We start from the raw sequence: 26,491 nt of genomic DNA, 5'->3' as shown, positions 1-26,491 counted from the left end.
AGGTATTGGCAGTAAGAATGGGCTGAAATGTAGCCATTGTGAGAATGGTGCAGGACCAGGTTGTGTTTCATTCTGTTGTGAAGAGGGTCTGTATGAGTCAGAACCAACTCAATGGCATCTAACAACAATAGCATGCTCTCAGGAAAGAACTCTGAGAATACAGTAGATTAAGCATTGGTTTGTTAGCCACTCCACTGATGTGACAGTCTTGAAAACCCCATGGAGCAGTTCTCCTCTGTCCTACAGAATCGCTCTGAGTTGGAACCAATTCAATGACACTGGGTTATTTGAAGGGGTTTGGGGTTAAGTTCTCAGAGCCTTGTTTTTCCCTCTGGCAAACCAGGAATAATAACTTCTTCACAAAGTGGCACAGATTTAGTGAGAACATGCACATAAAATATCTTTATAAACCATCAAGATGAAGCAAAGCATCAGTACCACCTTCTGCATTATCATCAGAAAATAGATCATTCTTGGATTGTATTTGAGATTGTGCATTTACAAGTTTGGCAACTTTTGATAAAAAAAAAAAATCAATATTCTGTCTCCTTAAAGAGGAATTAGTAGTGACAAGAACTAGCACTTCATTTAGAGATTTGTTTTTCTCCATAGCATGCAATGAGACCATTTTCTTTCCATTTATAAGAATCTGTGTGCTTAAGGGAGGACAGATTTCAACAATCGGGTTGTTGGCTATGATTTGTACACCCTGGGGATATGGAGAGTCAGGAATGTAAGAAAATTGCAAATATGGACTAAGAAGAACCAGGAAGAAGATTTTTACTACTTACTTCAAATATATTGGAGCTCTGGTGGTGCTTTGGGATAAGTGCTAGAGTGCTAACCACACCGTTGGCAGTTCAAAACCACCAGCCTGCTCCTTGGGAGAAACATGGGGTTATCTGTGCCTATAAAGATTTACAGTCTCATAAACCCTGTACAAGGTCGCTATGGATCGGAAGACACTTAGTGGTAGTGGGCTCCTGTAAAGATGACAAAGTAAGAAACCCCATGAGACAGCTTTTCTCTATCACAGGGGGTCTCTATGAATCAGAAACAACCCGACCCCGTACAGGAACAGGATAGTGTGGTAACAGGAGTAACGCAAATTGAATTTCCTGTGATGAGGCAAGTCCCCTGTGTCCCCTTGGATGCAAATGATCTGATCTCTGCAGCCAACTCACCCTTGGTTTCTCCCTCTCACTGTTCTGCAATATGTCTCCCTTCTCACCACCTCCTGGTCTCCGACAGCCATCCTGTATAAGGCACACACATAAATAAGGTTGTGTGCATGTGTGTGAGGATATATAGCCATCACGGTCCTCTGTGGGCGTGTGTACGTGCCAAGGAAACGTAATTGACTGTGGTTGTGTGTTTGGAGGTATATAATAAGTTTGCTGCAGACTGGGGGTGGGGGTGGGCAGGGAATGGAGCCATTTGTTGATTCAAACCAATTTTTTTTTTTTTTTTTTTTTTGTCCTTTGAGTTAACACTCAATCTGTAGCTAAGAACTGCTGACTACTGCATTTTTCCGAGTGTAGATTTTTTTTTCCCCCCTGACAGCCTGGTCCTAACTGATCTTTGTAGCTACATTGTTCAAATTACAAAGCTTAGGTGACAGATCTGCTCTATTTTTTTCCAGGAGCCTCCAACACACCTGTCATCAGATAGATGCGAGAATGCCGGAGTCATCAATTTACTTAGAAACTCAGCAGATGATTGGAATTATTTCTTACTACTAATTCCCCTTTTAGTGGAGATAAGCCGCTTTGTTCAGCTGTAAATGAAACATTAGGGTATTAACTATGGAGCCAGAAGTATTGGGGAACCTGAGATTTTTATCTGCAGTCGGAACATTTTGGGCAATAAATTGTTTTGTTGGACAGAATACTAAATCTCTTGAGTTACAAAGACGCAAAGCTCATTAAAGAGCGTGCTTAAGGGGGGTGGGGGTGAGACAAAAGCTTATTAACTTTCTTGTGGGATTGAGAGCATGTTTGCAGGGTCTCAGGTATATGTGGCAATGAAGAATCGTGCTGTACAGTTATTAAATAGATGTGTCTATAGGCTTGCAAAAGCTCTGTGAATATGTCCAAGGGACAAATACATTTCTGAAATATCAATAGCAATCTGCAATAAGTTATGAATTTTGGAGTACATATTTATCCTCAAAGACTGGGTTTTTGTTTCCTGTGGGTGAAATTTTCCCCGTCTCTCTGCCACATCTTTCAGATTAATCGACTGGCATGGTTACATAAATGTTTGTAATGGAGAAGAGGAAGTGCCAAGGTTATCCAAAATATTGTCGCAAAATGCACACCTAAATTAAAATTATTATGTGTTGGGAGCATCCATCAGCAGAACTTGGCAGGGAGGGGAGCTTTGTCACAAGGGAGGGAGACTCAGATTGGGGTACTAGAGTTGCTGTGAATGGTGGGTTCCAGAGCTCACTGAGGACCCCCAGATTCTAAATGTCAGGGGAAGGACGAAGGCTAGAAGAATTAAAAAAGACCAGCGAAGTCTGTCTCTGGGCTTAGAACCCACTCCTGTTCTTCCCAGAGCAGTGGTCTAAGCGCTCGCCTGTCTATGCCTGTGGTTCCTTCTAGCCTTTGAGAGGAAAATGGCACCTGGTGTTCACTGCACCCAGGAAACTCAGACAGATAAGGACATAAATAAACAGACCTTGGTTGCAAGTTGATTGGAATTAAGTGAAACCTTCTTAAGACTAAGTATTAATTTCCCTTCCTTTTTTCCTTCTATGAGCAATTCAGAGCATCCTATCCACTCTACCCTCAAGACTTCCTCTGTCATTTCCAAATCTGCCTGCGGATCATGATTCCAAGCAGGATGCGTAGGGGACAGTCCCCAGAGCTCCTGAGCTCAGAGTGCACAGTCTGTGGCACCCATTTGTCCCAGAAAACATCTCCCTTCCTGGCTAAGTTCTTTCTACAAAAACAGACAACACTTGTCAAAGCGTATGAGAAGTGTAGTGATGGTAGGAGATAGTTCCTGCTCAGAGAGACCCTGTATAGCATTGCCAAGGCTGTAAACCTTTACAAGAGCAGAAAGCTTCATCTTCCTCCCAGGAAGCAGCTGCTAGATTTGAACTGCTGTCCTTGGAGGTTAGCAGCTCAACACATAAGCCATGATACCACCAGGGCTCCTCAGGAGGACTGTAACATGGGCAGAGAAACACATAGAGACATTCACGGGCTTTATCTTACTTGCTTTGAAAAAGCTCAGTATAGGAAAAGGGAGAACTGATTTTAAAGGATAAAAACAGCAAATCAACGATTTTTTTTTTCTCTATCACTTTCGTAGTAGTTACGAATCGGGCTGCGAACCGCAAGGTCAGCAGTTCGAAACTACCAGCTGTCCCTTGGGAGAAAGATGAGGTTTTCTGCTTCCATAAAGATTTACAGCCTCAGAAACCCTATACAGGGTCGCTATGAGTCAGAACCGACTCCACGGCACATAACCATCACCAACCACAATCTATCACTTTGTCTATCAGTCTGTCCTACTGTGGTTGCCTCTGCATTGTTGTGATGCTGTGCCACCAGTATTTCAAACATCAGCAAGGTCACCCCTGGTGGGCAGTTTTCAGCAGAGCTTCCAGATAAACAGGAAGAAAGGTCCTGCTATCTACTTATAAAAATTAGCCAATGGGAACTTCATGGACCACAGCAGAATGTTGGTTGAGGCATCTCATTAGAAGGGATTCATTCATTGCTGAAGGAAGATACCATATTTTGTGAAGCATTGTTGTGGTGACGTGCCATTGAGTTGATTCCAACCTGTAGCGTAGGGTTTCTGAGAAGGGATGGGTGAGCTTGAACCAGTCACCTTGTGGTTCAAATCGACCTTGCCACACCCAGACTCCTTAATGAAATATAAGTCCATTGATATACAGTGATATGCAGATGATACAACCTACCTTGCTGAAAGTGAACACAACTTAAAATACTTACTGATGAAGATCAGTGACTACAGGTTTTAGCATGGGTTACACCTCAATGCAAAGGAAACAAAACCCCCCACAATACCAATAAATAACATTGTGATAAATGGAGGAAAGATTAAAGTTGTCACAAAGACTTCGTTTGCTTAAATCTACCATCAACACTCATGGAAACAGCAGGCAAGAAATCAATTGACATATTGTGTTAGGCAAATCTGCTGCACAAGACCTCTTTAAAGATAGGTTGAGGACTAAGGTACACCTGATCCAAACCATAATATTTTCAAACACCTCATATGCATGTGAGAGTTGGAAAATGAATAAGGGAGACAATAGAAGAACTGATGCATTTTAATTAAGGTGTTGAAGAATATTAAAAGTACCATGGACTGCCAGAAGAACAAATATATCTGTGTTGGGAGAAGTACATCCACAGTGTTTCTTAGAAGCCGGGATGGTGAGACTTCATCTCTCATACTTCGGACATGTTATCAGGAGGGACCATTTCTTGGAGAAAGACTGTGTGCTTGGAAAAGTGGATGGTCAGAACAAAAGAGGACGACCATTGAGATGGTTTGGCACTGTGGCAGCAGCAATGGACTTAAGTGTTACAATTGTTACAAATGGCACAGAACTGGGCAGTGTTTTGTTCTGTTGTGCACGGGGTTGCTATGAGTTGGAAGCAAACAAAATAAATGAAATGCCAGGGGAGATTCTCAGGCAGGTTTATTGGGTAGACTCAACATGATACCAAGGATGATGCAAGATCACGTAATCTCTTGTTCTGCTTGACACGAGTACATGAGTCAGAGTCGATTCGACCTATCCATTTTGCTGTTATTGTTTCTAATAAAAAATGCACTGACTTGTAAGATCCTCCACAAAAGTTGCTCTGCCTGTGTCTTCTGTCTCTGATGCTCAAATGCTATACCAGGAAATCTCTTGAACTGAACTGAAGACTTTAGCAAAAAAGAAGATGTGTGTGTATGTGTGTGATGTTTCAATTCAGTGTGCATCTAAAACTCAGCTCTCATCACAAACTTTTTAACCTGTCACTCATTCTGCAAGTGACTTTTGAGACCAAGGACTCTGGGACCCCAGCTTGTCAACACTGGTTTATAGGAGCCTCGGGCTTGGGGTTCACTCCTTGTAATGGTCACTGAGAGGGTATGCCGAGGTCTTCTGGAGACTAGTGGAGATGTTTATCTTCAGAGAAGTGAGTAGAATTTGCTGATGACCAAGGGGATCTCACAGCCATTGTGAACTCTGGAGTTGGTTCCAAAGAGTGAGGGCAGGGAATGGAAGGGATTGAAACAAATATTTTGAAACTCCTCAGCTGGCCTTACTGGTGACGGATGCATTTGTGTGGCAAAACTGCTGTGGCACTTGAAATTGTTGTTGTTGTTGTTGAGTGGAATGTTTTTTCAAAGTATTTCAAAGGAGCTCAGAACTGGTGAGGAGGGACTCGGGATGTGTATGTCTAAGGCACTGCCATGCATTGAGAAAGCCTACTGAAATACTGAAGTGGAGAAGGAGCCTTGGTAGAGTAGTGGTTGCAAGTCGGGCTGCTAACCTCAAGGTCAGCAGTTCTAAACTATCAGCTGTTCCATGGAAGAAAGATGAGACTTTCTGCTCGCATAAAGATTTACAGCCTCAGAAACCCTGTACAGGGTTGCTATGAGTGAAAACAGACTCGGCAGCACATAACCACTAACTCCACTGAAGTGGAAGGAGCTTGGACTTGCACTTGGGTAGTCTTTGTGGGATCTTTATCCTTGCTGGGACTCAATCTTTTCATCTGTAAAGTGGGGGATATGTTACAGAACTTCTGGTAATGATAAACATGCCCAATATGTTACTGTCTCTCCATATATGGTAGTTTTTCTTATGGTCTATATTCAGGCTTAAGGATCAATGGGTGAATTCTCTGGGAAGCTTAGACCTATGTATAGGCAGACAGTGACAAACTCATAACCATCCTAAGTGGTATGCCCAGATACCGACTGTCTGACTCCTCTCTGAAGTATGGTGTGTCCAGATCTGTACATACCCAAGAAGCTTTCTAGAGATGAAACTATTGATTCTTCAAGGAGCCTGTGGTCAGAGGACAACTGAGGTCATTGACTGGCTGAGCAGAGTCCTAGCTCTGGTCCCACCATTCAGCCAGAATTGTTTGGAAAGAGAACTCTGGGATGACCCTTTTTAAACATAATCCTGGGATCAAAGAGGAGCTAAAGAGTTCTATGTTTGTTTCCCAGACCTGCCATAACAAATTGCATCCAATGGAAGGCTTAAAATTGCAAAAGTGAGCTCTCTCACAGTTTGGAGATTACAAGTTTAGCATCAAAGTGTTGGCAATGTTACCCTTTGAGGGAGTACCAGTTCCCTACTTCTCCTAGCTTCTGGTGGTTGTCCGCACTCCTGGGAGTTCCATGGTGACCCTTGGCTGGTAGATATGTCCAACCGATAATGTCTGCCCTCTTCACATCACCTTCTGAGCACATCCCCTTTCCTTTACTCCTAAGGACTCTTGATTTAAGGTCAAACATCTCTTGAGAGCGTCCACTTACCTAGCCTGCAAAGACCACTTTTCTCAATGAAGTCATTTATACAAATGCTGCACAGGGGATGTATTTGCAACTTGGGTATACTTTTCTTGGAGGACACAATCAATCCAGTACTATTTTTGCTGCCAGACACCCTTAAATGAAGAGGCAGCCCAGTGTTAAGGAGACTAACCTACAACCGAGGCGTAATAAGGATAGCTGGTATATATTGGGCACTAACTGTGTGCCAGGCGCTGTGCTCTTTGATGATACTTTTCATGCTGCTCTAACAGTTCTCTGAAGTAGCTCCTAGGATGTCTCTATGTATCGCTTATACAATTGACCCTCACGAAGGACTGGTCCTTTTGCTTTTTTCTGAGTCACCAGAGCTGCTGTCCCCATTCAGGTTTTTCTAAATTTTAAGTTCTGGCTTTCAACCTTGATGCCAGGAATCTCTCAAATCTCCGCAGGCATAGGAATATCCCGGGGATTGATCTAAACTGCACCTTCCTCCAAACCCCATCTTTGAAGATTCCAATGCATTAGGCACGGGGGAGGTCAGGGATCTGGGTTTAAAATAACTGCATTATGTAATCCTGCCTCCTCTCCTCCCACTGAACCCCTCTCTCAGGTAATTGTAACCTCAACACAGGATCTAGCAAACAGATTCTAATTATCCCTGAAGACAGAAATCCTCAAAAGTTGGGTGAAACACACAGACACACATCACCCAATACAGAGGCCAAGTTGTTTCTTACTTTAAAACTACAGAACTGTTGTCTCCAAGGCATTAGGCTTATAGTGTAAAGACCTTGTCTTCAGTGTGGGAGAGACCCAGATTCGATTCCCAGTCAATGAACTTCAGGTGCACATACCACCATTTGTCAGTGATGCTATTGTATTGCTAGAATGTGGAATGGGTTTCAGAGAAGCTTCCAGACCAAGACAGACTAGGAAGAAAGGCCTGGGAATCAACTTTCAAAATTCAGCTACGACCAACCTTAGGGATTATAACAATCTGATCTACAACTGATCACAGGGTGGATGCAGGTCCCAGCAGCATTTTGTTCCATTCTGCTCGGGTTCACCATGAACCCTGGCATGATGATATAGGATAAGCTCAGGACTTCTGATCACAGGGATTGCAGTTCACACCCATCAGTTGTTCCTTGCCAATTCTATACATGGTTGCTTTGAGTTAGCACTTACGGACAACAACAACAACAACCACCATATGTCAGGGGACTGAGTCCATTGTTGTCAGCCACAGCAACTCTCATGTCCTACCTTCCCTTGAAAGCATGTCCCTTTCTTAATTGTTTGTGAGCATCTTCTGTTTATCTTCCCATCCACTTGCAGGAGAATAGAGATGCGTATTGACTCAAGCTTCTCCTCCATCTAGTCCCCTTCTTATATTTAGCCACTGGCTCGGGAAGCATTTTACAGTTTTCTACTTGGAGGACACCCACAGAGAAAGGGGAGAAAAACCTTCTACAATGCATAGCAGAGGAACCCCAGCCCTGCAATAATGCAGCCAATCAAAAATTGATTTCAGTACCAGTCAGTGTGATAGTGATGTGGTGGGGAGTTGGCAGCCATGTGGTCTGTGGTGCACATGCCTGTTAGGTGATATTTAGGGGTCTTGGGTCATAGCAGAAAGCAGTGTGGTTGATGATCTTCACTGCTGAAGAAGCAAAATGGAAGTGTCACATACAATGGTGGTATTTTATTTCTAATATGTTGCTCTGCCAGCCTTGGAGCCAGTGCACAAAACTGGGAATATAGATGGATGAAAGCATGGGATCTGGCTTGAAGGAGATGATTTGAGCGGGCTCACCCCCAAATATGTGTGTATGTATATATTTGTGTGTATGTATACATACACACATATACCCTCAAGTCATCCATCCCAGGATAACTTGCGTGGATGGGAAAAATGCATGATGGTTGCAGGAATAATTATTTTGAGAAATACCAGTGCAAGGCTGGTCCCTATGAGTTAAGGGTTAAAGATATCATAGTCTTTAATATCAATCACCATTTCTTGCTGCCTTCAAGTCCCAGGGTTCTGCAACAAGCTGCAACCTCTGACAAAACTCAACATTGTCAAAAGAAATGATTCACGCAGCTGTGGAGCCTGTCAAACCCCAGATCCATAGTTCAGAGATCAGTCTGGAGGAATCTTCTCACCTTCATGGTCCCAGGATCTGAGGACCCCAGATCAGCTGCTCAGACAACAGGCTGCTAACACAGGACACTGTGGGAACTGGTGAATGAGGTCAGCTGATGGGCCTGCAGTCCCACAAACTGGAGATCAGAAGTCACAAGCCAGATACAAGATCCAGAGCAAGAGAGCTAACTTGTACAAAACAGTCTTAAAAATTTGAAGTCAGACAAGGCCCCCATGGAAAACTAAGGGTGGTGTCTTGAGTCACACGCTGTACTAAGGTGAGGACATTCTTAATACTTAGTTGTACTGCAATCTTTACTCCTTAGTCCCACTAAACTCTGTATTCCTTAGCATTCATTTCAAAATGTGTCCATAATCACAAGCATGGTGTTATAAAGTGTCCCCAAGTTGGTTCCGACTCCTAGTGACCCTGTATAGGGTTTCTGAGAAGCAGCTGGTGGGTTGGAACTACTGACCTTGTGGTTCACAGTCCATGGTTGGTCCTACAGCGCCACACCAGGAGTCCAAATCAGAAACATAAAGAAAGGCTAGGTTTATAATCTCTCACAAGATAGAGAAATTTAACTAGAAAAGCCACAATAAATGATTAGTTGCCCCACAGGGGAATTAGAAAATCAGGAAAAGTTAATCTGCCTGCTAAAATTTGTTTGTTTGTTGTAAAATTTTATCATCAGTGCATTCATTTTAGTCACTCAGTGGTTTGCATAACGTCATCATCTCTGTGAAACATTTCAAACTCTTCAGACCAAGAAACCAAACCTGTTTCAGATGAGTCAATTGTGACTCCTAGTGCTCCTAGTGACCTGAGAGGACATGGTAGAGATGTCCCCATAGGGTTTTTCAAACACACCAGCCTCTCCTCTGAACTCCTACAAAGTGTCACTGTGGGTCAGAACCAAGTTGATGACACTTTACAACAACAACAACAAATCTTTATAGAAGCAGGCTGCTTCAGCTTTCTCCTATGTACCTACTGGTGGGTTCAAACTGCTGACCTTGTGGTTATCAGTTGAGTGCTTAGTTGCTACACCACCTGTGCAAAAAGCATATCGCATCAATCTATGAAAATTTCCAGATTTCAAGTAGACTTCAAAATAGCACCCCTGTCCTCTAGAAGTTAACCTTCGTAGGGAATTAACTGTTATGAGTTTGAAAGTTTTCTCTGGCAAACTTTCAAACTTATCTTTCAAATATGGCAGAGTGATTTGGATGGATGGGTGAATACATACACAGGATCATTGTTTTGGTAGTTGTTAATGGCTGCCTAATGGTCTCAGACTCATGGTGACTATCCATCTATTCTATCTATTCTATCTCTCTATCTATCTGTCTATCTATCTCTCTATCTATCTATCTATCTATCTATCTATCTATCTATCTATCTATCTATCTATCTATCTATAATAGAACAATGAAACTTCTTCATAATCAGTGATATGTTTGAACCCAGGCTTGTAGCTACTGCATCTTTTGAATGTCTTCCAAGCAGGTTCTGAAGGCTTTCCATCTTGGTTTTGTTGTGATCCACAGGGCATTTTGTTGCTGTTATGAATCGACATGTAGAAACGCATTTGACAGGCAGATTGTTGTTGTTGTCAAGTGCCGTCAAGTCAGTTTCGATCCATAGCAACCCTGTATAGGGTTTCCGAGGAGCAGCTGGTGAGCTTGAACCACCAACCTTGCAGTGCAAAGCAACGTTGCAGTCCAGAGCATTAACCCACAGCACCACACCAGGACTTGAAAACAAAGTAGAAAAGTAGACTGCTTGGAACCCAAAGTCTGAACAGGGAAAAGTTTCAACTTTGCTGCTTACTCCCTGTGTGACATTGGGAATTTGCAAATTCATTGTTTAACTTCCGTGGCCCTAACTTGCTTTCTCTATAAAGCAGGAAAGCAGTATCTTCTTTGCTTGCCTTCAGTACAGAGGATGGTGGAAGGAAGGTGTCAATGATAAAATGTATCTAAAATGTTACAGGTTCAACTGATACATGGGCATGACCAAAAGATAGAACGTGCCCAGATTGTTTCTCATGGTACAACCTGTCATCTTCCCCAAGCCCAAAACCAAACCATTGTCATCGAACTAGTTCTGACTCATAGCAACCCTGTGCAGGGTTTCTGAGACTATAAATCTATATGGCAGGAGACAACCTTATCTTTTTCTCGAGGAGTGGTTGGTGGGTTTAAACTATCAACGTTGTGCAGTTAGCAGTACACAACTTTTAACCCACAGGACTACCAGGGATCCTTAAAATGATATAAGAAAATGAAATTGTCCTATAAAAATATCACCAGAGACATTCATCTTAAAAATCCTGGTGTGGCACTGTAGGATCAGCACTGCACTGAAAGTCACAAGGTTGGCAGTTCAAACCCACCTGCTGCCCCTTGGAAACCCTATGCAGGGTCCCTATGAGTTTGAATTGACTTGATGCCACACAACAATAACCCATTTCAGTGAGGCTAATTCTCAGAGAGAGATGTGATGTATTTATGATCTATTGAGCGTGCACAGGTGGGCATTACTGTTTTTACCCCCTTTAGAAGAGTAACATTTATTTGATTTGGATCTTTTTAGCTTTTAAAGGTTTGTTGTTGTTGTTGTTAAGTGCCTTCGAGTCAGTTCCGACCCATAGCGACCCTCTACAGGGTTTCCGAGGCTGTAAATCTTTACGGGAGCAGAAAGCCTCATCTCTCTCCCGCGGAACAGCTGGTAGTTTCGAACTGCTGACCTTGCGGTTCGCAGCCCGATTCGTAACCACTACGCTAACAGAGCTCCTTGGGTTATTATGAAATGGAGTCAACTTAACAACACTTAACACTTGTAGAGAGGTATATTTTGCATGGCCAGATTACATCCTAAAATGAAAGCTTAATTTAAAGGGAAAGTGGGTTTCCATAGATTTGAAACGCACGCACATGATGAGGCTAGAAAAATGGAATTTGAAGATAATGGAATTTTTCCACGGACTTTATTCAACCTCCCTCCCCCCTATCATATATATATATATATATATATATATATTTGTTGTTGTTGTTGTTGTTAAGTGCCATTGAGTCAATTCCGACCCATAGCGACCCTGTACAGGGTTTCTAAGGCTGTAAATCTTGACGGGAGTAGAAAGCTTCATCTTTCTCCTGCGAAGTGGCTGGTAGTTCCAAACTGCTGACCTTAAGGTTCGCAGCCCGATTCGTAACCACTATGCTACCAGAGCTCCTTATCATATATATATATAGTTGTTGTTAAGTGCTGTTGAGTTGATTCCAACTCATAGTGACCCTGTGTGTTTAAGAATTCACCAAGTCTTGTGTGAACACTAGCCTGTAAGGGGACCTAGAGTAACTGATTCAGTCCTGGGCACTGTTAAATGTCCTGAAAATGGGTGGTCAACAATGTCCTTTTTGAAGTTAAAAATAGTAAGCAGGCTCTGGAGCTTCATCATCAACGTTTAACAAGTTCAGATGAAGGTGCCATCTTGTTATACAAATGAATACCATCTTTAAGGAGTGGCCTTACATTAAAACAATAAAATTATAATTGTCCCAACCACCTGCACTGAGATGGTCTCTAACATCTTTCCTACTTTTGGAGTATCCTGGTCGAAGACTTCAATGTACCTGGACCAAAGTTGTAAGATGTGGTGTCTTGGTTTGGTACTCCTTATGTATACCTTGAAGATGAGTAAATTCCCCCTTGGCTAACTAAGTGAGGCTCCCTTTTGTTAATGATAATATTTGGGATGACAGTCCTTGGCACACACTATGCTAATTATTTCATAAAATGTGACTCTGAGAAGAAGGGATTAATCTCCCACATCGTGAATCCCATTGGATAGGACATTGACTAACAATATCAACAGCAAGAAATACCTGACTGTAGAAAGAGTCTGTCTTTGATTTGATGCATTAACCGAGGTTCACGGGAAGGAAACAGAGCTGGAGAAGATTCTAGAAATATTGCTGGTGATTCGCAAATGTGACATTGATGGAAATGGTGAACACCTATAAGATGCCATCTTGTCATAAAATACATGTTCCTTTTTTTGACTAAGTGTAGACACTCCTTATACCCTCTCCTCATGTGACCTGGGAGTCCTGAGTTCTAGAAGACACCATCTCAGCTAGTGACTAAGCACATACTTTGAGACCTTCCCAAACAAGTCCCCAGCTCCTCTAAAAGATGTCTCAATTGATGGCATTGGCTGTGTGCATTGTAAATGAGCAAGAGCAGCAACCGTATGTGAATGCTTCATATTTACGATGCACTTCATCTCTTGAAGGGACAGAGTCTATCTTAGTTTGCTTTTACTGACAATGATATTGTGAGTTAAGTAAGAGTAATAAGATAACATTATTTTAAAAGTGAGTATAGCCTCTCTCCATTTGGCAGATCATTTAAAGTTATTTTGCAGACCAGAGATGCAGATGGAACAGGCTCACTCTTGCCATCATTGATATAGCTCCACAGAAGTAGAAGATCGTGACTTCAACTAACATTTTCTGAGCACTTCATGTATCTCAGATCCCATGTGATATTATTATTCCCTGGCCACCAGCACTTATTTAATAACCCATTGTTGTTGTTGTTGTTGTTGTTAAGTACTGTTGAATAGGTTCTGACCTATAGCAAAAGTATAGAGGATTTCCAAGGAGCGGCTGGTGGATTTGAACTACCTTTTTTTTTTCATTTATTTACTGGTTAGCAGTCCAGTGCCAATCATGCAATGCCACACCAGGACTCCATGAATCATACATGAGGGTGCAGTTTTAGACACTTGGCTGCACATTTGCTAGCTTACAAAGTGATCACCAAGCAAGCATCCTAGTCATATCCTCTAGAAAAACCTCCAGCGAGGCTGAGGGTACAATTTCTTTTCTTATCCTAGTAAGAAAGTGCTTGATGATGCAGCCGTGTTTGTTTTTCTGCTTGGTAAAGTAGAAAGGAAACCGGTGGAAATTAGCCCAGGCACCGCTGGATGGAAGCCCACAGGCAGGGCCTCCGATGGTAATCCCCTGCTGCCAACCTTTGCTGCTGGAAACCCTTGAGCTCCGAGTTCAGCAGAGGCGGCAGCTCGCCCAGGCACTGTGTAGTTTTCCCCCTGTTCCACCAGGTGTTGCCAGAGAACAGCTCCAGGCGACGCGTGTTCGCAGCTGCTCCGGAGACAGTGAAGGAATGAGGGATGTGGATTCCAACAGCTCTCTTTCTTGCACATTTCAACATGCCTCCTGCGTTTGTATCATACTCACCTCACCATTCAACTCCACACATCAGTGTGCATTGGTCTCAGCCCACACATACATCCTCACCCTGGCAGGAGGAGAGCAGGCACATTTATTTGTACTGATCCACGGTCCCCAGCACCTGTCCCAGGTGCACCTGCCACTTGCTTTCTTCTCTATCTGCAAGCTGACAGTTCTCTTGGATGCACAAGGGAAGAATTCTCCCTGCCAGAGTGTTTGCCTGTTAACTAGAGGTAGCTGCTTCTTATCACCTGCTTTCTTTTTCCTTCTGTTTTTCTCCACCTGGAGCAGTGAGGTCATTGTTCTAATGCAGCAATTCTCAGGCAGGCAGGGGACAGTGTGGTATCACCTGAGGAGAGATTACAGACATCTGTCTTTGATGCTGACACTCTTGACTCTCACTTACAAAGACCCTGGTGATCCCACCAAGATAACACAGGACCACACCTGGCCTATTAGGTAACACAGCCACAGTGGACATCTTTTGGAGCTGTTACTAGACAGAGCTTGTTTTATTGCACATCACTTTATTGTGCTCCACAAATATTACGTTTTTTGCAAATTTAAAGTTTGTGGAAACCCTCCCTGTGTTGAACAAGTCTTTAGGTGCTTTTTTTTTTTTTTTTTTAACATCCTGTGCTCACTTAGTATGTCTGGCCCATGCTGATCATTCTCAACAATATTTCAGAATTTTTCATCATGTCCTTGCATGTGTCAGAAATTACATGCACTGGGAAAGCCCCAAAATTTGTGTGACTCGCTTTGTATCTACAGATACTTTATTGCTGTGGTTGGAACTGAACCTGCAGTATCTCCGATGTTTGTCTGTGTTCTGCCTCTCACACCATCTCACAGTGGCCACAGCTAAAGACGCTACTATATAGTGATGAGAACTGTAGGTTAGGCCTTGAAGGGAATTGCAGGGTGTAAGTGTGAGTGTGTGCATGTGTATGTAGAGCAGAGGAGAGGCACACAGAAAAGAAACTAGGCTGGAAATCATGTGAGAGCAGTAGAAGAATTGATGCATTTGAGTTACAGTGTTGGAGAAGAGTATGGAAAGTACCATGGAGTGCTGGGAGATGTTCCTTAAAAACCAGGATGGTGAGACTTTATCTCTCATCTTTCGGACATGTTATCAAGAGGGACCAGTCCCTGGAGAAGAGCATCATATTTGGTAAAGAGAAGGATCAGGTAAAAAAGAGGAAGACCCCTATGAGAAAGATTGGGACAATTGTGGGGGCATGGTACAGGATGGGATGGTGTTTCCTTCTGTTGTGGACAGGGTTGTTATGAGTCAGAACCAACTCGACGGCACCAACAACACCAGAGCATGTGTGGTTTGTGTGATCCTCAGTCATCTTTGCATCCCAGTGGTTAATGTGGTATGGTACCCAGCACCTAGTAGGAGCTCCGTTTGTGCTTCACGTATTAGTTTCCCTGAAGAATGCGTGAACAGGGTTCCGTGGAAATACAGAGGATGTACCAGGGCTCCCCAAATGTAAGGGCACAGCCACTCTCCTCAGTGTTACTAAGCCTATTACTTGCTAGTGTCTTCACCAATGGTCACAGTAGTAGCCTAAACACTGTTTTTAAAGGCCTGGAGCACTGTTTTTAAAGGCCTGGAGAGTCTTGATGTAGTGCTACGGTTAATACGCTGGACTGCAAAGTTGGTTTAAACTGCAAGGTCGGTGGTTCCAGCTGACCAGCGTCTCCTTAGAAACCCCATACAGGGTCAGTATGAGTCAGAACTGACTCAACAGCATTTAACAATAACAACTTCACACCTGGAGTCTTGGTGTGGTGCTGCAGGATAATGTACTGGACCGCAAGGTCAGTTTAAACTGCAAAGTGGGTATTTCAAATCCACCAGCTGCTTCTTAGAAACCCTACACAGGGTCCCGATGAGTCGACCGACGGCATTTACACCAACAACAATTCAGACTCACAGAGTCAGTCTTTCAGTTGACCTGTATTGTTGCATTAGATTTTGTGTTATTATTGTTATTATTTTAATTGCTCTCAAGTTGATTTCAACTCACGGCAGCCCTGTGTGTGTCAGAGTAGAACTGTCCTCTCAATGCTGGTTTCAGTGGCTGAGTTGTCAGAATTGGATTGCCAGACCTTTCTTCCGAGGAGCCTCTGGGTGGATCCAAATTGCCAACCTCTTGGTTAGCAGCTGAAGTCATTCACTGTCAGCACCTCCCATGCAAATCCTAACCAAACACTGCTGCTGAGTGAACCCCAATACACAGCAACCTTGTAGGGTAGAGTCAAACTGTCCATGTGGTTTCCAAAGCTGTGAACCTTTGCAGAAGCAGACAGCCTCATCTTTCTTCCTTGAGCCACTGGTAGGGTCTACTGCTGACCTTCTGGTTAGCAAATGAATGCTGCCAGGCCCCTTGGTCCCACCCAGAAACTGCTATCTGTTGCTAGTAGTTGACAAGCACGGGCCCCTGGCTGGTTTGGGGATTTCAGTTAGTGTTGGTTAAAGTGGCATGGGAACACAGCCACGCCTATCTGAGGCTGCTTGTGTGCTATGATTCCAGAGTTACATAGTTGCAACAGAGAATATGGAACTGACAAGCCTATAGCATTGACCATCTGGCCCTTTTGTAGTTGTTAAGTGCTGTTGGGTCAGTTTCCACGCATAGAAACCCTGTATAGGATTTCTGAGGCTTTTAAAATCTTTGCAGGATTAGAAAACAGAATGCTAGGTGGGCTCGAACCACTGACCTTGTGGTTCTCAGTCTAGTGCTTATTGTATGACCCTTTATGGGGGGGAGTGGGTAAAAAAAATATTGTGCCTCTTGCTTCAGCCCATTGAATGTGGGCTACTTCTGTTGTGAGCTCACAGAAGGTCCATTTCAACAGGGCTGCATTGGCTGGCAAGGACTTCCTAAGGGTTTGAATTAGCCTTTGTGGTGGTGATAATGCTGTGTCGTGGAGTCAGTTCCAACTCATAGTGACCCTGCATAGGGTTTCCAAGGCTGTAAATCTTTATGGGAGTAGAAAGCTTCATCTGTCTCCCATGGAATGGCTGGTAGTTTCGAACTGCTGACCTTGAGGTTAGCAGCCCAACTCATAACCACTAAGCTACCAGAGCTCCTTAGCCTTTGTAACATCCACCTATTAATGACCTTCATGTACTAACAGAAGTCTCAAGTTCATTGACATGAGGTGTTCCTTTTGTTTGGTGTTTCCCCTGCTATGTTTAGTGAAATGCACTCTGCTTCAGTGTGTAGTGGAGCGGAGGAAACTGTAATACAATAGCTGTGTTCATTTTGAAATTAAAGGAAAAAGCAAACAAAAACAAAACTAAACACCTAAACTGCATCATCTGTGGGAAGTGAAACACAGTGAAAATCATACAGAACTGACAGTGCACTGAAACAAATGGGAGTAAACACTACATCTCCCTCCACAAATACCCTCTAAATGTCCTTAAATACTGCAATCTCTTTGACCTGCTAAGAAGAAACTAATTCCTGAGGCGCTGTCTTCCCTAGACTAGTATGGAAATGGACAATGCTGATAGGGAACCCTGGTAGCGCAGTGGTTGAAGTGCTAGATTTAGAAACAGTAGGTCAGCCGTTCAAATCCACCAGCCACTCTGGGGTAGAATGATGTGGTGATCTGTTTTCATAAATAGGACATCACTGGAAACCTTTTGGGGACGTTCTACTCTGTCCTGTTAGGTTGCCGTGAGTCGGAATAAACTTCATGTTTGTGGATCTGGTGTGGGGTGTTGGTTACTGATAACTAGCTTGATAATCTGATTGAATAAACTTGATCTCAAGTTGGGTGGGAAAGTTGGCCCAGGACCAGGCAGTGTTTCGTTCTGTTGTGCATAGGGTTGCTATGAGTCAGTACCAACTCAATGGCACCTAACAACAACAACAACAACCTTCTGGCTCAACTTTCTCTATTCTTTCTCTTGGAGCTGGATTGCTCTTTGGTGCATTGTACAGGGCTAGTTGGTGCATTGTAGGATGTTTGGCAGCATCCCGGACACTCATGCGCTAAACACCAATTGTATCTGTTCCCTCCTTATGACAAACAAAAATGCCTCCAACCTTCCCCCACCCCCAATAAAACCATACTCACTGCCATCAAGTCCAATCCAACTAATAACAACCCTTTAGGACAGAGTCCAATCATTTCTTTCAATTTCTGAAACTATAAATCTTTACAGGAATAGCCAGTTTCTTCTTTTTTCAGCAGAATGGTTGATAGGTTTGAAGCCCAACACTTAACCCACTGGACATTGGCAAATGTCCCCATGAGACAAACCACTATGCTTGGGGGAACAATTATGGAAGAGACCTTAGACTGGCATGTATTCACGTGCATTTAACTAAACTAGTTGCTTTCAAGACAATTTTAACTCACATCACCACTATGTGAGCAGAACTGTGCTCCACACTGTTTTCTTTTTTTAATGTTAATTTTGGTGAAAATATGTATAGCCAAACATACACCTGTTGATCAATTTCTACATGTATAATTCAGTACTGTTGGCTGTAGTCTCCATAGTGGACCATTATTCTCACGGCTGCTATATATACATTTTATCTCACCACTGTTGTAAAGGCTAACCTGAGACCTATAGTTAAGGAGCCCTGGTAGTGCAGTGGGTTAAGTGTTAGACTATTAACTGTAAGGTCAGTGGTTCAAACCCACCAGCCTCTCCAAAGGAGATAAATGAGGCTGCTCCCATAAAGATTTACAATCTCAGAAACCCTATGTAGGGACCCTATGAATTGGAATTATTTTGAAAGCAGTGGGGTTTTTATTTATTTATTTTATATCTGCACATAGAACCCCACTTGGGAATGGATGTTTTGTTATGTTAATGAGGCATAATTACAGTAGGTCCTATCTTAATCTCTTCTGAAATATGTTGTTGTTAAGTGCCGTCGAGTCGGTTCCGACCCATAGCGACCCTGTACAGGGTTTCTGAGGGTGTAAATCTTTACGGGAGTAGAAAGCCTCATCTTTCTCCGGCGGAGCGGTTGGTAGTTTCGAACCGCTGACCTTAAGGTTTGCAGCCCGATTCGTAACCACTACGCTACCAGGTTAAACAAGCAAGCCAGAAGCAGAGATACCAAATCACTTGATGATCACCAAGGAGCTAAGGGATGTAGGCTCATAGGTGCTGAAAGGATACAAAGATGTTTCCCAGAGCCAACAAAGAATTTCTTCCCCCAGTCTGGCACCCTGGATTAGGATTTATAGTCTCCTTGCACTGTGAGAAAATATGGTTCTGTTTGTCACAGCTCCCCCCTTGCGATAGGTCTGTTGTGGCAGCACTCACTAAGGAAAACGACCCCCACAGATCAAGCTCCACTCCCCTTAAACTTTCCATCTGTTCCCTAATGTTAGTGGTGACTATTTGATCTCGTATGCTATTGTTGTTAAATGTCATTGAGTCAGTTCTGACTCATAGCGACCCTCTGTAGTGTTTCTGAGGAGTGGCTGGTGGGTTTGAACCACTGACCTTACAGTTAGCAGTCCAGTGCTGACCCTATAGTGCCACACCAGGACTCTATGATCTCATACAAATACGTCTTTAAAAGTGTGTTCCACAGGGTTTTTAGTGGCTGCCATTTCAGAAGTGGAATCCAGATCTTTCTTCTGAGATACCACTGTGTAGACTTGAACTCCCAACCTTCTAGTGAGCAGCCAAGCACATTAGCCCTGTGACCACGCAGGGACACCTAGGTTCATGGACATCACTGCATAGTCATGTTTTAGATGAACTATTTCCCCACCCTCCTTCCTCCTGGAGAGGGATTTTCTAATGTCTAAATATGCCGCAGTGCAAGTAAACGATTCCCTAAAACTCCTCAGCTTCAGCCTGCAGCCTGCGCTATATACCGCGCTATACCGGATGAGCCGAGCCCTGGCTGTGATCAGGATCTGAGAACTGGAGCACTTGACCATCCAGGGCTGCTGTGATCAGAGGGTCTAGAGAACGAACAAGTCTCTGATGTGGTCTTATCAGGTCCAGCCTAATGTCAGCCCTGTTAAAGCAGCTTGGTCTGATCTGCCTGTAGCTTTGTTCTGAGCCCTTCAGTAACAGTTCACTGGAGCAGAAAGAGCCCTGCGAATTGATATTATAAACCCGCATGCCTGTTTGATTCATCGCAGAAGCAACAGAATAGAACGCAAGTATTTATTTTCAGTCGTTGGAGAATGACATTTCTCCCCATCCCGCCTTGTCATAGAATGCGGAAAACAGAGGAAATAACAAATGACTCTTTGAGAACACAGTTCTGTTGAGAAGATATGGCCAATCACACCCTGTTTCAATGATCCTGCATCCCCCCCCCATGATAGTTGTGTGTGTGTGTTGAACATGGCCATGTACATATAGTATTTTACATTCCTGTGGACCATGTTAATAAGGAATCACAAGCTAGCAATCGGAATCCAATCCGCAGGACCGAGACCATCCTAATTCTAGCTGTTCCCCTTGACCCCCACCCCCCATCTCAATGGAAGTTAGATTTTTCTAGAGGAATTCATGAAACTCCATCATGTTTCATACGTTCTTTGCTCCTGGACATTTCTTGCTGAAGGTTAGGAGCTGTGAAATTTCTCTTTAGTGCCATTGCTTTGATATGGCACAGGGCAGGCAATGAGGAAAATGAAGTGTGGAAAAATGGAATTATGGCAATGTCTTAAATGAGAGGAAGGGTCTCCAGGACATGGCTGGGTGAGAAATGAGGAGATGTGCTGTCTATTGAGGGAGCTGACATTTCTGTGACAGTAGGACCCTGAAGTGTAGCAGGATATAGCTGGGTGACCCCAATTCCAGGATTATTTAGTTACAGTTAAAGATCCATCTTCTATGGGTGTCTGTAATAATGACAGTCTTGGTAGACTGAATTATATGGAATTGTAGCATTTAAGAGTTGTCTGCTTTATTGAATGTCAATTTCATAGGGTTCAACCTAATCGTTGTTAAAGATCATAAGGACTTAGTGTTTTACTGTTGGTGTAACAATACATGTGGATGGCTTTGTTGTTGTTGTTAAGTGTTGTTGAGTCCGTTGTGACTAATCTGAACCCTATATAGGGTTCTTGAGGCTGTAATCTCTGTAGGAGCAGAAAGCCTCATCTTTCTCCCATGGAGTGACTAGTGGGCTTGAACTGCTGATCTTATGCTACACAGTCCAGTGCTTATCCTGCAAAGCCACCATGTTCCTTGGATGTCTTTAACAAACAAATGTATTCTCTCACAGTTGAGGAAGTTAGAAGACCAAATTTAGGGTGTAAGGCACCAGGTGCTCCTCAGAAACCCTATACAGGGTCGCTATGGGTTGGAACCGACTCGACAGCACTAAACAACAACAACAACAACAGCAATCTAAGGAGAAGGACTCCTGATGTGACACTATAGGATCAGCATTAGACTTCGAACCACAAAGTCAGCAGTTCAAACCCATTAGCAGCTTCTCAGAAACCCTATGTAGGGTCCTTATGAGTCAGCTCCGACTCAATGGCACTTAAAAGAACGGTCCTCGGGAGGCTTTTGTTGGCTTCAGGTGGAAAGTCCTTGTCTCCTTTCACTGTCTGAGAGCCCTGGAGAGCTCCATGCGTCCTAGCATTAATTTTCCCTGAGGTCTCGGAGTTTCTCAGCCCAGCAACCCTGGACCTTAGGAGCACACTCCATCTTGGCTCTTGTTTCTGGTGGTACTGAGAACTTTCCTCAATGCATGTTTGTTTAATATCTTGTATCTCAACAAAGATTGACTCAAGCCACAATCTAATTCTATAAACTGCATCCTTGCTCATCAACAAAATTGCATCGTTAACCTCATTTGTTGTTGTTAAGGCCCATACAGTCGGTATAGGTTCTCTGAAACTCCAAATCTTTTCAGGAGCAGAAAGCCACATCTTTCTTTCACAGAGCAACTGGTGGGCTCACACCAGCAACATTGTGGTTGTGGTTGGTAGTCCAATGCCTGTAATACAGAACCACTATGCTCCCCACTGACCTCACAGAAGTAAAGATTGACAATTCTGGGATGGGTACACCAGGGTACATACTCTGAGAATTAGGACCTAGTCAAGTTGACACATATTTTGGGAGACACAATTCAATCCATAACAAATAGCATGTCTGTAATTGGTAGGTTGGGTAGTCCAAACACAGGGCTAAGCCTTGCACATGTATGAGAAGGTAATAGTTGCTATGGAATGGATTCCAACTCATGGCAACCCCATATGTGTCCGAGTAGAATTGTGAACCATAGGGTTTTAGTAGCTGTGTTTTTGTTGTTTATTTGCTTGTTTTGAGAAATACAAGTCTTTCTTCTGAGGTATTTCTACATGGTCTTGAACTACTACTAACGTTTCAGTTAGCAGCCAAGAGCATTAACCAGTTGTACCACCTAGGAGCCCTGGATCAATGTAACAGCGTCTTAGTGGACGTTTTGTTCTCATCTTCCTTTGATAAATGATATTACTCCAGTTATGGGAATATAACTTACACAAGACAACAGAGCTACTGAGGAGCAAAGATGGCATTCAAACCCAGGAGAGTAAGAGCTGAATCTGTGCTTTTATTCTACTCTTCTGGTTGGATAATGGTGTTAGTTGGATGCTCAGACATCCTCAGAGTCCTCATTTCCACCAGGCTTAGTTGAGGCAAATGAGGTTTTTGATTTGTGTGCAAGTCTTTCTAATTATAAGGAGTAAACACCTCATAAGTCACAGAATCTACTCACTTCCTAGTGACGGATTAGTTGCCATTAAATTCAAATTCTGAGACTGAATAACAAACAGCACCTCTTAGCCAAAACTTCAAACATATTTTCTGATCATTTATGGGATGTCAATTGTAAACTCTGTTCTCCTCTGAAATCTATCACGTATTTAAGAGTAAGCACAAAACTCTACCAGTCTTAGCAACTATACTGACCATGTGACAATACCAAGTACTATTTTAAAATGGAATTCTGATGGTCTTCCTCTCCAGAACTCAGAACTCCAGTCTAAACATGAGAAGACCATCACCAGACAAATCCCAATAGAAGGTAATTCTACAAAACACTTGTCCAGTAATTTTCAACATGGTAATGGTCGTCAAAAGTAAGGAGTCTTGGAAACGTTCTCAGCCAAGTCTAAGGCTCATTCATAAAGGCACCATTTATAAAGTTCTTGGATTTGGTTACCTTATTGTAAATCAGTGTGGTAATATTTACCTTTGCAGGTTTTCTGAGGCTCTAATTTGGATTGTGTATAATTTGTACTTAACAAGAACCTGGCACATAGCAGGGACTCAGGGCCAGTGACTTCCTGAATGATAGAAAAATGGTGTCCATCAAACTTTGTTGTCCATCAGAATTACCCAAAAAGCTTGCAAAAAGACAGTTGGGATTTTTTTTTTAGTGCCATCTGCTGGAAGCGCCGCCTTCTCCTCCCATAGCGCTACCACTTTGAGTCACTGCCTGTGAAGCTCCGCCATCTTGCTCCGCGCTCTAGCTGACGATAATTTGGAGTTCTTACAAAACAACATGGCAGATATTGACAACAAAGAACTGTCTGAACTTGATCAAGAATTGGATGATGTTGAAGAAATAGAAGAAGAAACTGGTGAAGAAACAAAAATGAAAGTGTGTCAGCTGACTGTTCAGAGGATGCAAAATCCTCAGATCTTTGCAGCCTTTCAAGAAACACTTGATGGTCTGGTAGAAACACCAACAGGATACATTGAAAGCTTGCCTCTGGTAGTTAAAAAGAAGAGTGAATGCTCTTAAAAATCTTCACATTAAATGTGCATAGATAGAAGCCAAATTCTATGAAGTTCATGATCTTGAAATAAAATATGCTGTTTATCAGCCTTCTGTTTGACAAGCGATTTGAGATCATCAACCCAATTTATGAACCCATAGAAGAAGAATATGAGTGGAAAGCAGATGAGAAAGATGAAATTTTGGAGGAGTTGAAAGAGAAGGCCAAGGTTGAAGATGAAAAGAAAGATGAAGAAAAAGAAGATCCAAAAGGAATTCCTGAATTTTGGTTGACTGTTTTTTAGAATGTTGACTTGCTTAGTGATATGGTTCGGGAACATGATGAACCTATTCTGAAGCACTTGAAAGCTATTAAAGTGAAGTTCTCAGATGCTGGCAACCCTATGAGTATTTCACAAATGAAGTGTTGACAAAGCCACATAGCATGAGGTCTTAACTAGATGATTTTGATCCCTTTTCTTTTGATGGTCCAGATAGATTGGGAAAAAGGAAAGAATGTCACATTGAAAAACATTAAGAAGCAAAAACACAAGGGACGTGGAACAGTTCGGACTGTGACGAAAACCATTTCCAATGACTCTTTCTTTAATTTTTCTACCCCTCCTGAAGTTCCTGAAAGTGGAGATTTGGATGATGCTGCTGAAGCTATCCTGGATGCAGACTTTGCAATAGGTCACTTTTTACGTGCACATATAATACCAAGATCAGTGTTACACTTTACCAAAGAAGCTATTGAAGATGGTGATGATGATTATGATGAAGAAGGTGAAGAAGCAGATGAGGAAGGGGAAGAAGAAGGAGATGAGGAAAATGATCCAGACTATGATGTGAAGAAGGATCAAAACCTAGCAGAACGCAAGCAACAGTGAAGCAGGATGTATATGGCCTTGAGGATAACCTGCAACTGGTCTACCTTCTGCTTCCCTGGAAAGGATGAATTTTCATCATTTGACAAGCCTATTTGAAGTTTTTTTGGGTTGTTTGTTTGTTTTTATTTTTGCAACCTAAAATAAAGATGTAAAAAAAAAGACAGTTGGCCAAGCTCCCCCTCCAGAGATTTTTACTCATCAAGTGAGGAGTGAGGGGTGAGATCAGAATCAGCACATTTAACAGGCATGGTAGAAAATTTCCAATCCTGGAAGCCTACAGCTAGCTCATCCATCATTCTTCACTGGCCAGTATGGTAGACATTTCCAATCCTGGTGGTCTACAGGTAGCTCATCAATCTGTTCTTCACTGGCCAGGATGGTAGGTATTTTCTAATCCCAGTGGTCTTCAGGTAGTTCATCCATAGTTCTTCACTGGACAGTATGGTAGATAGTTCTAAACCTGGTGTTTACAGGCAGTTCATCCATCCATTCTTCACTAGCCAACATAGTAGAAATTTCCAATCTTGTTGGTCTACAGGCTGTTTATTCATCCAACCATTCTTCATTGGCCACCATGGCAGATATTTTCAATCCCAGTGGTCTGCAAGCAGTTAATTCATCCATTCTTCACTGACCCACTTATTCAAAAATTGTTTATGGTGGACTTTCATGCATCAAGCGAGATTTAGGTGCCAGGGATATAGAGTGAACTCCCCACATTTTGCATCCTCATAGGGCTATATAAGTCACTGCATAATGAATGGCCAGGTATTGAGAGGTGGTAACAAGAGGGGGTAAAAGGAGCCTAGTGCCACAATGACCATAAGTCAGCAGTCCAAACCCACTAGCCACTCCATGAGAGCAAGATGTGGCCATCTGCTTCTGTGAAGATGACAGTCCAGGTCTCCTCTATCACATAGAGCCACTATGAGTTGAAATGGATTTGATAATACCGAACAACAAACAACAAAATAATGGTAAGAGATAGAGAGATAGGTCTGTGAGCATCTTTCTGAGAAAGCACATTAGAAATGATTGAATAAAGGTGGGAAACCTCACAAAATAATGTTAAGTTTAAATATAGTCTTCTCTGCTATGAATAACCAGTTTTAACATGGGTTCATTGAAGTCACCATTGGTTTTTGTTGTTGTCATTGTTGGTTTTTAATAGAAGTGTGGACTTCTCAACCAAACATGGTAGACACTGATGAGTGTCTACCATATCCCAAGTACAGTGTTCAGAAATTTGTAAATATTTCTAATCTCTATCACACTGCTGTAATGGGAAGCATGTTATTTTCACATACTATAGAGGAGAGGACAGGGTTTTGGAGAGGTTACATGGTCACATAGTAAATGACTAAGGCTGCCCTTTCCAGCACACTCTACAGCTTGTAACATACAAAGGTTCAAACTATATTCATTTTCAAAGTCCATAGTAGCACCATCTGCAATGTTCCTAAAGATCCATTTCTTTTGTTAACTGTCATTCATGTTCATTGCCAAACCCAGAAATTCACTATGCACTTAAATTACCTGGGGGTGGGACTTGGGCACAATGACTTTATAAGCTTCTCAGATGAGTGTGATGTGCAGCCAAGGTTGAGTACCATGGCTAGTGATATAGCCAAGATTAATAGATGGTTTCTGACTATAGAGCCAGTAGGAGCTCTGGTACAGAATGCCAATCCAAAGGGAAGCTGTGAGCCAGTGCTCTTGAAACTCATCATCTTCTGGATGATATTTTGTTGTTGTTGTTGTTAGGTGCCATCGAGTCACTACTGACTCATAACAACCCTGCATACAACAGAATGAAACACTGCCTGGTCCGGCGCCAACCTCACAATTGTTGCCATGCTTGACCCCATTGATGCTGCCACTTGGTCAATCTATCTTGCTGGGGGTCTTCCTCTTTTTCTCTG

The 26,491-nt window shown here is 42.7% G+C and overlaps 1 protein-coding gene and 1 pseudogene across 3 annotated transcripts in view; both read left to right on the top strand.

Annotated features, from left to right (window-relative positions):
- Positions 1 to 26,491, top strand: part of LOC102817285 (RNA binding protein fox-1 homolog 1-like) — a 481,947-nt gene that overhangs the window by 73,528 nt on the left and 381,928 nt on the right. The window lies entirely within an intron of this gene.
- LOC102816893 lies at positions 23,464 to 24,569 on the top strand (annotated as a pseudogene).

Source organism: Chrysochloris asiatica, unplaced genomic scaffold, assembly GCF_000296735.1.
Source record: "Chrysochloris asiatica unplaced genomic scaffold, ChrAsi1.0 scaffold00102, whole genome shotgun sequence".
NCBI lineage: Eukaryota > Metazoa > Chordata > Mammalia > Afrosoricida > Chrysochloridae > Chrysochloris > Chrysochloris asiatica.
This window is presented reverse-complemented; position numbering and strand designations above follow the sequence as displayed.